The following is a 13,436-nucleotide window of genomic DNA, read 5'->3' as shown; positions in this document are numbered from 1 at the left end:
CGCCGTTGTTCTTTCTTTTTATCCATTCGAAATGCTTGAAGCGCCTGCTGTTGTTCTCGCGGCCTTCTCCCCGTTACGTGTAGTACGTGGGTGGGCCGTTCGCCGGCTGGATATATATTGCCGCCATCTCGGAGAACCGGAACGGTGGAGGAACGAGTGCGGGGCGTTTGCAGAAAAAGATCCGTTGCTTCTCGAGGTTGAGAGTGGCGCAGTGAGCTGACGCGCTGACGGAGCGAAGGGCAAGTCGTCGTGCCGGAAACTTGGCGTTTCCTTGTTTCCGCATCCCTGCGGCTCTTTTTTGTTGCACTTGGTGTTATATAGTGGCGCTGTTTTTGGCGCTACGGTTAGGCGTGCTAGAGTACGCGCACCTGCCCCGCGCCTGTAGTTTGGGGAAATGAGTGACGCTCTGCCGTAACTAAGCGTGCTTTTAGTTACGGCTAGCAGCGACCTTTCAGTCGTAACACCCACTGTTCGCGTTTAATAAGGCTCATCTTTATTGTTGTTAACCCAGACGAAAAATAGACCATACAAGTCCTGACCACCGCCAGGAAAATAGACCATACCCGGGTATTGGCCAAGAGGAAGTTAGATTATTTGATTATGGAATCCAATTACACAACACCGAAACAAAAGGCCACAAGGTAAGCTAAACACTGAATGATAAAAAAAAAAAGAAGGTGGCATTTCGGCTCCTGGTGGCGTGCAAAAATTGTGGGGGCGTTTCATAGCCCCTTCTTTTGCCTTTAGAGTGGGCACATTACCCACGCAGGTGGATTGCCCGCGTGCGTTCTCCAAGACTTTTAATCGATATCATCGCAATGGTCATGACCGCCATCTCTGTGCTTTCTTGGCCGGTTTTTGTTTACTTTTAATCGAATGATTTAGCGATGACAGTGTGGTACCCGTCGTTGTGATAGACACCCCTGTTTTGCTGTGGCACACGCTATTATGAGCTATTAACAAAAGTTCGGACTATAATTCCAGACCAGCAGACGGACGGACGGTGCCGTAGCTCTCTAAGGAAACCGGTGGAGGCGTTTTTCTCTCTCTCTCTCTCTCTCTCTCTCTCTCTCTCTCTCTCTCTCTCTCTCTCTCTCTCTCTCTCTCTCTCTCTCTCTCTCTCTCTCTCTCTCTCTCTCAGGCTATCATTTAACAGCGAAGCTGTTTAGCAAATCATAATTTTTCGTGTCGCAGTTAAAAATACCAAGAAATTGCCGAGCGCGCGCGCGTGAGTGCGGGCCTCACGACGACCGCTCCAGCGTTCCCGGCGTGCGTTTGTCAAGCCAATCATACCCACTTAGGGACATTGGCCAACTCTGGCCAAAAGCAACTCCAGCATTCGCCGTAATCGCGGCAACACTTGCTCGGAACGAGAAAGACACGTCATAGGGTACGCCCCTCCAAGGTTTACCACTTTAAAAAAAAAATGAAGGAAGCTCACACTTATACAACAATGATGGAGTAAAGGTCGTTGCGGCAGTCAGAAGAAGCAAATCGGCTGCAATCGTGGACTTAAACCATCGCGATGGTCGTGAAGGTAGCGTACATGCTTCGCTATACTTCCAGTCTTACCCATTAGTGTGAGCTTCCTTCAGTTTTTCTATCGGCTCTACCGAGGTTTCAAGCATGAAAGCATACACTTTTGAGTCATAGATCCCAATTCGGAATTCCCCGTTCGTTGCCAAGCCGATTGGCAATTTCCGGAACCAGCTGCTGAGGTGCGCTTCGTTCCGTCTTTGGTTCTCAAACCATCTCCATGGTTAGAAATTCCTTCTACTTCCGGGTTAATTGCATCACTTCCAGTGCTGCCGTTTTGTAGTCCCGAAGTTGCTTTAACAACTTGCCCCCTTTTCTTGTGTGTGTATACGGTTTTAAATTGTTTTCTTAGCTGACAATCACTTAAATCAGCAAACCAGTGGTTTCTGGCTTGGCGTTACCATTTTTTTTTCCTTCGTTCCCTTTGCCGTGACATTCATAGTAATCAGTAGTTAGCAGCAGAGTAATTTTCAATGCCCACACTCCCTTTTATAGTCACGAAGCGGCCGAATTCTTTTACTTCCGAAGGCACAAAGCAGACAAACAGTGACAGGCGAGCACCGTCTCTTCGATCCAATTCGAAACCGCCTGCTTCGTAGTGTTCACGTTCTCTCTACTTTTTCTGCCCTCTCTCTCACCGTGTTTCGTCTTCCTGATCCCCGGTACTTGCTTTCCTTTAGCACTTCAATTTTCGTCTTTCGACGTCCGCTCGGCAGTTTCGCCGCGATCTCAATCTGAGTCGTTCCCTTTCTTCACCGGTCGACCGTTGTCGCCGCGTCTTCGCAGCCGCGTCGTCTGCTCGGAGTTCGCGCTCTTTCTCGTCTGCTGCGCAGCAGCCCGCGTTAGGGACGACGTCCCTCCTTCTTCCGAACTCTTGGAATAGCGCGCCGACCACAGCTGTTGCCACGTCCATTTTTCATTCGCTCTTGACAGCCCGGGCCGCAGCAGCCTTTCCCGCCCTGACTTTCTTTTCGCCCTAGCTTGTATACTTTCTCGGGTTCTTTTGACCGTGCTCCGGCCTCGTCGGCATCTCCCGTTTCAGCGTGTTCAGTGTTTCGAAGAGGCCCTCTTTGAACTGGCGGGTTCTGTAACAGTAACTGCGGAGGTGAAATGCGAGACGAGAAGTAGCGGAAAGTGGTTATCTCCTCGCGAAGTAAGTTCGCTTTTGCAGTTGGATTTTCTGAGAGCCAGGATAACCTTTATTTCGCCGGGCGAAAAGCGACAGAATGCAAGCGCAATGAAAAGATAACATGATGAGCGCCAAGTCAATGACAGAACAAACAGAAACGGGAAGAGGTTGGCTCCTTGTCTTCACTCCCTCTTCCCAGCTCTTGAGCTATTTGTCTACAATAAGAAGACAGATCCGAAGGGAGGCTTTAGCGCTCTGTTCAGACAACGTTTTCAGCCAAAAGGAAATAAACGTAGAAGAAGTACAATTTAAGCTTCCGAAAGGTATTGCTCTGCTCGTTCTATTTTTTTTACGGCGAAGCCTTTTATGGGTACGGTCAAGTGCATGTTTGTGCTTTATCAACCATCTTCACGCTAAGCAATAGGACGTCTGTACAGTAGCTGATTACGGGGAGGGACAAAATGTTAAATTTTCCAGACGTCTGCTCAAGAGCAAGGAACCGTAAAGGCCAAAGACACTGCTGACGTCATAGTGGGAATAGAGAGGCGCCGGTCCAACGCAGCGGCAACACTCCTTAATCTCGTTGCCGGCGACCACGCAGTAGCGTAGAAAGCCCGGCTGACAGAAGGTCGATTGGAAAGCCGACGGAATCATTACACACGTCGGCAGCGGCTAACGCAGTCGTTCAAGGCTGCAGCAGACGACGCTGAAATCTCCACCGCGCAACCAGACGACCCTGGGGTCGCAGCAGACGACACGTGAAGCAGACGACGCGCTAATCCGCGCTGGGGAACGCAGCCTTGGGCTCGTGCGTTTCCGAGTAGCGCACGCCTGTTTGCTTGCGTACAAGGATGTTGTGATTTGTCCTCTTCGGAGGCAGCGCTTGTAGTTATCTTACTTGTCCTTCCCCATCAGCGTAGACGCCACTTCTGCAAGGGTGCATGCAGACGACGGCAGTCAGCGTACTAATCCGCCGGGAACAGAGGAGATGCGAAGAAACGGGCGCTTTCAGTATACGCGAAGGCGGAATTCTCCGCAAACAGTATTGGAAATGCTTTACGCGCCCATCTACAACCCGTCTCCCGTTCTTGCCATTATCAGCAACCTATTTTTTCGTTTGTTTCCCGTCGAACATGCATTAGTTCAGATTTACGGCGAGGTCGCAAAGGAGGAACTAACGCGACGGACCGCGCCAGCAGCGGAGTTTCCCAACCCGCCGTTTTCCCAGCACGCGAACGCACATTCGCATATGCCGAAAAATTATGCGTTTTCCGGGAAAGTTCAAGAAAACCTGCATTTTTTTTTTTTCGTTTTCAGTTACGGCGTCATCCATTAGGACAGCGTTCCAGACGAATCGGCTGTCGCCTAATGGCTTACGGAAAATTGTAACCACTAGATGGGACCAGCAGAATATTTTTTTTTATGTTGATTGAGACTGTACAGGGCTGAGCCACGGGATAGGCTGCACGCAGTACGGCCTAAAGCAACCTATTAAAGATACCAAGCCATCTTGGGCCCGTATTCTGCGGGGGCACCGGAACTTTCACGGAGGGGTTGAATTCTCGCGCCGTCTCGCGTGATTGGCTGCGTCCGCAAAACCGTCGCAAATAAATGCGCGCAGGGCCAATCACGGGAGGCCACGTGAGAAACCAGCCCCGTCGGAACACTCCCGACACAACCGTACGATATGGACTCAGCTATTCTAAAGAGGCGTAGAATTAACGGGTAGAACAATTGTTTCTACATTCAAAAAGTCGCTTGAAGATGGGAAGTAGTGAATGCAACTGACTACACCCTCCATTCACCGTTCCCCCATCACGAAGAATGAATGAATGAATGAATGAATGAATGAATGAATGAATGAATGAATGAATGAATGAATGAATGAATTCATTTCTCGTAAACTTTGCAAAAGATACGAAGGACGATTCGGCAAAAAGTTGCACAAAGGCAACTTCACGAGCCCAGGAAGCCCGGTAAACACAGGGAAGTAAGACAGCAGGACGAGAAACATCACCCGTACAGTGTAGCCCACTTGACATGGTTGTCACCACACAGTTGTCACAGTTGTCACCACACAGGTAAAAAAATGCGACAAGTAAGATATTTCAATCAAGTATACCACTAGTTATCACGAAATACATTAAGGAAATACAATCGCAGACGCAGTATACACTACTGTTGAATGCACAATGCCAGTAACTTCGACTAGGTCACAGGATAAACGTTTTGGCCAATAAGATAGTCGAACAAGGCTGGTAGTCTGTGGCGTAGCATTTGTACTCCATAATTAGTTCTTAAACGTAGTATCTGTGAAAAGAAATTGGCCGCGTATCTGCTACTTTCGTTGAAAATGTCGACGAAACATGATATTCGTCTGGCGTCCCTGCCAAGTAAAGGCCTCCCTTCTCTTTCCCGCTCACGTCTCATGCTGTTCCTTTCCCGCCTCGCTCAATTTAAATTTACCCCGTTCCACTGCTCCACGCCGAATGTCTCGATGCCAGCGCTGACGCACGGCGGAGACGCGCGTAAATCGAGGCACCCTACATAGAGTTCCTCACAAGCTTACCACTGCATGTGCGATCCAAGCAGAGCGTGAAAACTATCTAGTGCAACATTTCGCTACTGTTGCCGTTTCATATCTCAAAATGCCGCTATAGAGAAACCACGGGCAGCCGATTTTGCATTTTTCTGGACGTATCTTTCATTAAATCACAATCTGTGTATTTTTAATTAAACAAAAACACTTTGAATACCACCTATGTAATGATGTCTTGCCCCAGATAAGCGTAATATTTCGTTTTGGCTCAACAATGTTGACAAGTATGAATATTGCAACCTATTCCGCAGCACCTGTTTCACTTTGGACAGGTGGATGAATCGAGGGACAGACAGACAGACAGACGGACGGACGGACGGACGGACGGACGGACGGACGGACAGACAGACAGACAGACAGACGGATGGACGGACGGACCAAAATTTTCGCGTTCAAGTAGCCCAAGAAAGACAATCGTCTTTAAAGTTTGGCGTTAGTGTGTTGTAACAGACATGGAGTTTCTAGCAGAGGCGCGAGTGCACCCGGCGAGCCGTCGAGCCGCCGAGAGGCCAGGAAGCCAAAAAAGGCCGCCGCCCGTGTCAATGGGTCGCCGATGGCGACAGCCCGAGGTGCCGCGCCATCATTCATTGCGCTTGCTGGGAAATCACCCCTTGGCTACTTTTCTCACGGCGGCCCCTCTTCCCTCTCGCCGTTGCCATGGCGTGCCGCTTGGTCCCTTTTGTTTCGGGCTGCTCGCAAGCTGCCGTCCTCTACCTCGTGCCGAGACGAAACAGCTGCGCTGTCCCGCGATTCGTACTGCTAGCGCCGCCGCCGCTGCTGTTACATAGCTGGCGAGTTGGAGGCCACACACATACGCACGGGGGGGAAGGGAACGCAGTCAGCAAAGGATGGATCCACCGATGTATCGACAGCTCTCTCTCTCTCTCTCTCTCTCTCTCTCTCTCTCTCTCTCTCTCTCTCTCTCTCTCTCTCTCTCTCTCTCTCTCTCTCTCTCTCTCTCTCTCTCTCTCCGAAGCCGACATTGTTCTCTCTCTGTTTCAAAGTAACTGCAGTGTAACAATGTCCTCGCCTTTGTTCGTCTGTCACGTACGCTTTCGCGGCTTTGTAATGACCTTCACCGATTGTTCATGTTCTCATTGTCGCTTACTGGTAAAAGGAAGGGGGCGAGACCAACGCCCTGCAGGACGCCCTGACTTCGACGACTACTCCATCAGATAGCCCAGTGTATTAGCGAAGCGCCATACGGAAGGTTCCGCAACGAACTCTCCCTGCGGAAAATAAAAATGGCGAAACGTCGGTGCAGGCTCCTTTTCTTCCGAGCTACTTAAATCGAGAAGGAAACATAAAGCAACACTCAGGTAAAAGAAAAAAAATTCACACATCTCCACGAAGTGAATCAAGACGAGTGGGTGAAGCACTTGGGATCGTTCTTAGCGTAAATTACCCGTGGCATTGCCCACTCGCACATGTAAATGAGCGATAACGCGTGTGTACAATAAAATTCCAATCCAATCCAACTTGATACAATTCAATTTAATCCAATCCAATCCAATTCATTTCGATCCAAATTCAATTCAATCCAATCCAATGCTTCTCGCGCATGCGCAACACTGTGTATACGGACGCCAAGCCCGGAAAAAGCAAGGTCCTAAGGTGCTTCGCCACTACACTTCTTCCACACTTACGCATCAAGTGTGTTTCTCGCTGCGTAGGCTGAGAGACTTCCTTACCGGACTAAACCGACAATAACAAAAACTGGCACACTAAGTGCACTCTTATAAGAGCATTGCTACACATCAGACAAACCTAACGTCTTAGTATCTCAAATAACAACGTCCATTACACGAACCAACGAATAATCGCACACGGTGCTAGCTTTCTTCCGCAAAGATAGTTATCCACGAGCGAACCTTTCTTAGCAGGTTAGTTAGTGCTATCACACAACAAGAACAAACTAGCTAACGCACGGAACGCGTGCCTCGTCCCACACCGGCGCGGATAGTAATCGACACCGCTTCGAAACAAGGTTTACGTTAACGTACCGCCCGTTCCGACTCTGCCGCAACAAGCTACGCGCTGAACAAACAGCTCCCCCGTCCTGTAGTATCAGTACACAGAGCCCTTAACGACGTCTCGGGGATGACGCGTGCTTCGTCTCCCAACCGCGGAGACGCTGGAAGCGCGTTGCGTCGAAGACCTCAATTACCGCGCTCCCTGTGGCAGTTTCGAAACTTCCCGCGCTTATCAGCACAGCGCCAACGTCGGATGACGAGACTTCGTACGTCCCACATTCCCTTTATCGCTCGCCCCGGCTTCATTTATTACTGTTACTTCACGCGGGAGGTTTCCGAGGCGGGGCGTACAAAAGGCGCAAGCGGCGAAGAAGTAACGGAAATAAAATTAAAAAAAAAAGGCGGGAAAATCAAACGAAGTTAACGGCGCCCAGATGTATCTGCGCAGACGATGCCGTTTTGCAGGTCGTCGTCTGCTACGAGGTGCGCGGGTGGGCTCAATCGAAGGCTGCGGTGCCGCGCGCCCGGCTAAACCTCCATTCGTTTTGCGCGCCAGAACTCTTTCTTCCTTTTTTTTTTTTTTTTTTTTTGTTACGGAAAGAGCTGGGACTTTTATTCTCATCGAGCAGCCTACGTGGAGACTAAATTGATGCTAAGGAGGTTACGGACGCGTTCAATACTCCACGGGGAAAAAATAACAAACAAATAGCAAACGCCAAAATGAGTACTTTAGCACTGTTTAGAGGCATTTGCTGCACACAGCGTTCTAGATCGCCAGAAAACGACAGCGGGAATGGAAGTGTGGCTTCCCACAGGGTTAAGTGCTGCGAGAAGACAGAACTAGAATAAAATGCCCATATTCAAAAAAAAAAGGAAAAGAAAAGAAAGCAGGCTAAATGAATCGCATTTTCACGTATACATTCATAAGTAGAAAAATGCATATTTGGTCCGGCGCACTGGGAGCTTTCGAGACACGACTTTCCGACAAACGATTTGCGGAATTTCAGCATATAGCTAGCAAGCTCGGTCCGCTATGAATATTTGATAGGTACAGTGCGTTTCACTTTTTACGGAATACATCACCGAGTAGCTCCCTTTTCCGGTCAACCTACTTAAATCGAGTATAAAGTGCATTTAGACATTTACCAGAGTTTATACTGTATTTTTACGCCCCTTCGGTTCACCGGGCGAAATTTCATATTTCGGCCAAATACGAACATAAAAAAAGAAGCTGCTGATCACCACCTTTTTTCGGTCGGAGGAGGAGCAAAGCGACAGATCGACTGCTTTTTCAGACGGAGGCGGAAACCTTCAAAAAATTCCCGTGTGTCCAGATTTCGGCGCAGGTTAAAGATCCACGGGCGGTTGAAATTAATCCGGAGTCGCCCTCATACGGCGCGTCTCATAGCATAGGTGTTTACTTTCGGCGTGCGAAACCACAGAATTTGCTTTTTTTTTTTTTTTTGCATCAGCCTACTCTAGCTCCGGCCAAACTCAGCACCTAACATAGACACAACGAAGCACCGTTATTTTACCCGCTGTACCCCCCCCCCCCCCCCCCCACCTCCGGCATGGAACCAAACAACAGGAACTGCGGCTAGCGAAAATTCAAAATTTCGGGCATTTCACGCGCTGAAGCTCAGACACTGAAACGGGCGTAGCATGCACTGGACGAAAGATGTAGGCAAGATCTTCGCACCCCCTTCCCTTTTTTTGTACTCCTCCAAAAGCAAATATAGCCCATCCGTCGGCGATCAAACTTAGTAGTTAATATGCTTCGGTGGAGAATGTACAGTACGACTAGCAGGCTAAGGAGCGCTCTGTTGGGCTGTTAAAAGGCTGAATTTCAAGTAAGCTCTGGAGGTCTGCAACCTCCGCTCAAAAACTTAAAGGGACCCTGCAACACTTACCATCGACTACTCGGAATGTATTTTGGGATAAAGTCTATTGTCGCAGCAATCTCCTCCCGCAAGAATTATGAAAATCCGTTCACTATCACCGAAACTACGCGCGATGAAAAATCGCCCATAAATGTTCCCTCTCAACTCAACCGCGGACAACGCGACGAAAGCTGCGCGCTCTCCCCTCGCGCGCTCGGACGCCCAGTTCCAGTGCGCCCTGGTCGACAGGGCTCCGAACTAACTTAGCCTGGCCAGGAATAAAACGTGTTTCTCCCTCTCTCTCTCTCTCCCGGAGAGGGGGGCGGCGCGCGGCGTTCTGTTCGACGGCCTTCGATATGTCACAGGCCAGGGAGTTTCGTCCTTTTCCCCGCAACGTGGACGGGTGTATTTCCGGTCTGGTGCCACAAAAAAGCAGGCATGGTGGCCTGCTCGCAAGCAAGCGCTCAGGCTGGTAGGGCGTTTTTGGAGCAATTAATAAACGTTTGTTGTCGAGTGGGCTCGTTGAAAGTGGAATATTTAGTTCGTCACTCAAACTCCGCGCGCACTCAAAACAAAAGAAACACCAAAAGCATGCGGACAGGTTCAAACATAGAAGAGGTTCATACACAGCGCCGACGAAGGCTGATCTTCACAGGAAATGCCAGAATTTAGCCGCGAAGTTGACCAGCGACAGCCAATACGACAGCCAGGACAGCCATGGCCCGATTGACGTCGCAGAGGCTATGCCAGGGGTGCATAATGAGGAGACTTGAAGAGAGAGCGGTTGGTTTTTCCGAGTCTTTCACGGCGATTTGCGCGCTTACCGCTTCACGTGCACGAGTAATATTTGGCTCGGGTGTTCCTGCGAGCCTAATCTAAACGTCGCGCAGGTTTACTTGCACTGCACGAAGAGTGTTGCAGGGTCCCTTTAAAGCATACCTAGCGGTTGTTGCCCAAAATATTCCTTCTCAAATACATTAACAACAATCGACACCCCCTGCTGCTCCCAAGCGGTATACCAGACGGACAAAACGCAATCATTATCGGTCCAAAACAATTCCTCCGACCTCTCCCTCCACCCCCCCCCCTGTTTTTTTTCTCTCTCAGAGCTAACTGTATCATGTGGAAAAAGGTAACCAAACAATGTTAGCGGCCCATTCTTTTGTTTTTATTGTTGTCTCTCTGCTAGGTTACCCACAAAACCGCGTCAATTTATAGAAGATGAACAGCGCAGAGCCTGTCTGCGCACATTGCGTACGCAACGGGGTACCCCCTCAAAAAAAAATTACGCCCACCTCCCCTCGCGGGAACCCTGGTGTGATGCGACGCTGAGGGGGTTCAAGCGCAAGCGGAGAGCAACCGTCGACCGAAAGGCCGCCGGAGAGCGGCCCACCGGTTATATTCTAGGCACTATATCTGCGCAGCGCGCCCGAAGGAGAGGAAACCGCGCAGAGAGAGAGAGAGTACTGCACATGCGCAGCCCCGCGCGCAGCGCCGCCCACCGGCGGAGTGAGAGCGCGCTGGGCCGCACACGCTCTCACCTGGGCACGCGCCGGCGCCACTGCGTCTGCAGCGGCTATGACGCAACACAATCCAACACAAGCCACTTTAATCCAATCCAAATCCAATCCAAGCCGAGCCAAGCTAATCCAATCGAATCCAGTCCAATGCTCCTCGCGAGAGTGTTCGCTATCGGAGAGGAGAGCGGGGGAGTGGCTGCGGACAACGGACGCACGCCGCGGACAACAACGGACGCACGCAGGAAGGACAGGGCCGCCGACAAGAGATGCTCTGAGCGTCGCATCTAAAAAGTGTAACAAGACGGAATCGCGCAGGCAAGCCATCACCATACTAAAAGAGTACAACACGGTACAAATTCGCCTCTGGCGAACTCCGCGATGGCTCGGAACCAAACGCAGCGGGGAAGCCGAGACCCACCAACCGCGCTCCCAAAGCGGCGCGCAATAAGGAAAACGCGATACCGCCGAAGCGCAAGTCGCCTTTCAAGAGTTTCCCCGTGTAGGATTCAACGCCCCCTAGACAAGAACGAAAGCCTGCTTCCCGGTCATCATTCGCAAAACCATTCAGCTAACGCCTGCGGCTAAACTTCCACAAAAGAACGTCAGAAAACGTCACCACGCGGAGGCCTTTTAAACATGGCGTCCTTTGCGGCTGAGATAAGGCGGTAGTCTTAACACTTCGTTCTTGCCTAGGAGGCGTTGATAGAACTCTTCGGATGGGAGCGGCGTTGTAGCGCAACACCGTTTTTTCGCCGTTCCACCTTTTTGGTTTTATCTCGAACCCCCTTCCCCGCGCAAATGAGCGAAAAATGACCTTCCTCCAAACGCGGCGGCCGACGGCAATGCGCGGAGAGGAAATAATTACTGCCGGCGACATCTATAGCGTATAACGACTCCGGCGACGAGATTGCGCGGACTGGCCGGGCGTTGTTGCTCATTAAGAATTATCTCGAGTTTCGCGCGACGGCGCATCAGGTGGCGAGGAATGATGTCAGAGGAAAGAGGGCGGATTCCTGAAAGCGGAGGAAAAACGCGTAACGCTGTTCGAGACTCCGGTTTTGAAGGGGAAAACCACAACGCGTGCACCGTACAGTCGTCTTTACCAGCACCAGCAGCAGCAGCAAGGAGACAAAACAAATAAAGACAAAAGAACCTTAGTTCATACCGATGGTGGCGGTATACGTGGCAAGCCATATATTTGACCAGGGAAACTGTTAGGGACGAAGCCCCTTAAGGGCTCGGCACGTCGGCGTCTCATGTCGTCGTAGTATCATGTAGTTACGGTACAAAAACTTTGTGACACTCGTTTTCCAACGCCTCGCGCCAGAACGCTTCGTGCTTCAAAGGCAAGAGACTTTTGCAGCAAAGCTGTATACCTGTACCCCCAATTGTTTCATCTCCATGGGCGAAAATGCCAAGGCGCCAAGAATACACTTATACACCGCATGCATGCTTCGCCCCTCCCCACCTGCAGGTTTCACGTTACGGTTTAATCTCCGTGGGGAAAAACGCCAAGGCGCAAATAATACTAGTGATACACTGCATGCTTCGCTCCTACCTAGGTTGAACGTCCGTGGAGATAGCCCGGGATTTTTAAAAAATGACATCGCCTTTTTTACGTCATGCTAGTAAATTCTGTGCTTTCCGTAGGCTGTACTTCTTATAGTTTTTATTTATTTACTCTGTCAGCGGTGAGCACGACCATGCTGATTAATGAAAGCAGCTGGCATTGGCCACAGCAAGGAGCGCTGGCCATCGACCGAACGCAGATTCAAGCGATGAATATCCAAAAGATGGGGTCTTCTACTCAATGAAGCTCACTGTAATGGAGTACTAGGCGTTACCAGAGGCCTTTGTACCACGGGCATTGGAAGGACTCCGTCATAACTTCAAACCACATATTTACTGGGCCCCAGAATCTCGGCCCACGCGCGTCATATTCAAGGATTGAAGGGTTCAAGAAACGGAGTCCATGAGACCCTGACCGCCTCGGGACTCCTCCCGGCTCTCCGTTTTCTCCGTTAGACTGAACTGTGGCTCTGTCTGTCTGTCTGTCTGTCTGTCTGTCTGTCTGTCTGTCTGTCTGTGCGTGTGCGTGTGCGTGTGTGCGCGCGTGCGTGCGTGCGCGTGTGTGTGGGGGGGAGGGCTTTTTTTTTGTTCCCTTAGTGTTCCTAGGGTTTAGTCTTGTATATGTTGTACTTGTACTTATGTGTCCTTATTAGTCCTAACGTATATATGTATCCTCCGTATATGTATTAACACATATATATATATATATATATATATATATATATCCTCCCCTTTTCCCTCTCCTCCCTTTCCTGTATACATGTGTTCCCCATTGCCCACACCCCCACACCAGCAGGTGTTCCGGTGTCCACCCTTAGATGAGACAAACTACGCCTGCTGGTAGTCTTTCCTTTCCATTTTGACAATAAATTCATTCATTCATTCATTGAAAAATTATTATATATATATATATATATATATATATATATATATATATATATATATATATATATATATATTTCTTTATTCAGAAGGGGTGACTCAACGTCTCGTCAGAGATGAAGAAGGCGGGGCAATTAAAAAAGCGCGTTTGCGGGCCCCCTTCAGGCAAATGTTTCAGGCGCTGAAACAGAGCCCTGAAAAGGTATGGGGGAGTAAAAGCGTCGGACGTGATTAGATTTCATTCCGATGTACGCCTACGCGATGACTCACCCCACCCCTCTCGCAGCCTTTCCGATCGAATCCTGCGTCGCCTTTCTTCATTCCTTTTCTATAGTCCATGACCGCGCA

At 49.9% G+C, this 13,436-nt stretch overlaps 1 protein-coding gene across 1 annotated transcript in view; it reads right to left on the bottom strand.

Annotated features, from left to right (window-relative positions):
- LOC144137919 (uncharacterized) overlaps positions 1-13,436 on the bottom strand; it is a 510,196-nt gene that overhangs the window by 202,753 nt on the left and 294,007 nt on the right. The gene's annotated exons all lie outside the window — the stretch shown is intronic.

Source organism: Haemaphysalis longicornis, unplaced genomic scaffold (assembly GCF_048455015.1).
Source record: "Haemaphysalis longicornis isolate Haplotype H1 unplaced genomic scaffold, Haemaphysalis longicornis Haplotype H1 scaffold_5, whole genome shotgun sequence".
Taxonomy (NCBI): Eukaryota; Metazoa; Arthropoda; class Arachnida; order Ixodida; family Ixodidae; genus Haemaphysalis; species Haemaphysalis longicornis.
This window is presented reverse-complemented; position numbering and strand designations above follow the sequence as displayed.